Below are 2186 nucleotides of genomic sequence, written 5' to 3'. Positions count from 1 at the left end.
AAACAAACTTACACAAGGTTTAATGCAATTAACACATATTGCATCCAATAACACCTCATAGCTATCAACCAAGCTATACAATTCATACCAAACATAAGCATGAACTTACCTATCCAATGGAGCTAATCAAGCTCCATAGCTTGCTCCAATGGTTGGTCTCTCAAGGTTGGCCCAATTGCCTCAATCCTAGACAACACCAAGGCATAATCAACAACCAACCAAACCAAACCATTTATCAACAATGCAAGAAATCCAATATCTAAGTGTCATATTCTTGCCATTTTCCAAATATACTCATTTAGCTATCTAAGCTCATTTTCACCGATTAAACGTCGTTCCTAGCATTTTTCACAACATGCTCTAAGCTCCATTCTTCCTAGAACATAGCTAATTTAACAACATTTCATCAAAAACCCTAAAACACTATTCATAAACCCTAACTCATGCAATTTCAAGGAATCATGAGGTTCAAGGGTTAGAATCTTACCACCAATGGTCACACAACCAAGGGTTGATGGCTCCTCAAGCTTCAATGGAGGTTGAAGCACTCAAAACCCCAAAATCTCACAAAGGGTCGAATTTTTTAGAGCCAATATCTCACCACACAAAGCTCCCCACTAAGAACTAAGCTTGGATCATGAAAGAGGGGAAGATTTAGAGTGGTTTAGGCTTTTGAATCACTCTGATCGGTTAAGGATTGCTCCATCTAGGTTCTCTCTCCTTCTCCCTATCTTTTTTCCTCTTCTTTCTCTCTTCTCTTCTGTTTCTGTCGACGGGGAAATGGGGGGGAAGATTGGGTTTCTACTTGCTTTGGCCACTTAACATTAGTTAAGTGGAATCAAGTAGGTATTGGTTCGTCTATCTATTCAACTCCAATAATTACCAAACTTTACCCAAAAGTCTGGAATATTATTCTAGGAATATTTCCACTTTTATTTTTATATTTTGGGTACTTTTGCCTGTACCCATTTATACCCCTTAATTTTCACTGAGTACACTTTTTAACTCCAAAGTGACTCAGATTCATTTAATTAAGCCTTATACTTAATTTTACTCACTAAAACATGCTTAATTATTTAATTACATGTAATTTGCTAATTAATTGGGTTAGGGCTATTATAGTCACCCCACCTTTTAGCGATTTTGTTCGCAAAATCAAGAACGTACCTGTCCTTAAACTCAGGATACTGCCGGAGAAGCTCGTCTTCCCGTTCCCAAGTGGACTCTTCAAGCGTCCTTCCTTCCCATTGGACTTTCACCATAGGAATAGATTTATTTCTCAGCCTTTTCTCATCTCTTTCGAGTATCTTCAGTGGCACAACAGGAGTCTTCAAATTCTCCCGGATCTCAACATTATCAGGTTGAACCACATGAGAAGGATCAGCTACATACCTCCTCAGCTGAGAAACATGAAACACATCATGCAAATTTGCCAATTGTGGAGGTAAGGCAAGCTGGAAGGCAACCGGTCCCACCCTACGAAGAATCTGGTAGGGTCCAATAAATCTCGGACTCAGCTTCCTCACTCCCAGGGTTCGTCCAACACCCGTAACCGGTGACAGCTTTAGGAATACATGATCTCCCTCCTCAAACTCTAGAGGTCGATGCTTGAGATCATAGTAACTTTTTTGACGATCCTGAGCCTTTTTCAGACGATCCCTAATCATTTTGATCTGCTCAGTAGTCTCCTGAACAAAATCCAATCCAAACCGCTCTATATCTCCAACCTCTGACCAACAAGTAGGTGTTCTACACCTGCGACCATACAAGGCCTCGTAGGGAGCCATACCCAGACTAGCATGGAAACTATTATTATATGAAAACTCAACCAGCGGGAGATATCGATCCTATGCAGTACCCTGCTCCAGGGTGCAAGCCCTCAGCATATCCTCCAACGTCTGAATGGTCCTCTCAGTCTGACCATCCGTCTGTGGGTGATAAGCAGTGCTCAATCTCAACTGAGTGCCAAGAGCCTCCTGCAATGCTCCCCAGAAGCGAGAAGTGAACTTCGGGTCCCGATCACTAACAATGCTCTCAGGCACCCCATAAAGCCTCACAATCTCCTTCACATAGAGCCTAGCCAATCTCTCAGCAGAGAAATCTACCCGAACTGGCAAAAAGTGTGCGGATTTTGTCAATCTATCCACAATCACCCATATAGAATCATAACTAGCCTGTGTTCGCGG

This window comes from Gastrolobium bilobum, unplaced genomic scaffold, assembly GCF_033153095.1.
Source record: "Gastrolobium bilobum isolate Gb01-03AN ecotype WA unplaced genomic scaffold, APGP_CSIRO_Gbil_v1 utg18870, whole genome shotgun sequence".
NCBI lineage: Eukaryota > Viridiplantae > Streptophyta > Magnoliopsida > Fabales > Fabaceae > Gastrolobium > Gastrolobium bilobum.
This window is presented reverse-complemented; position numbering follows the sequence as displayed.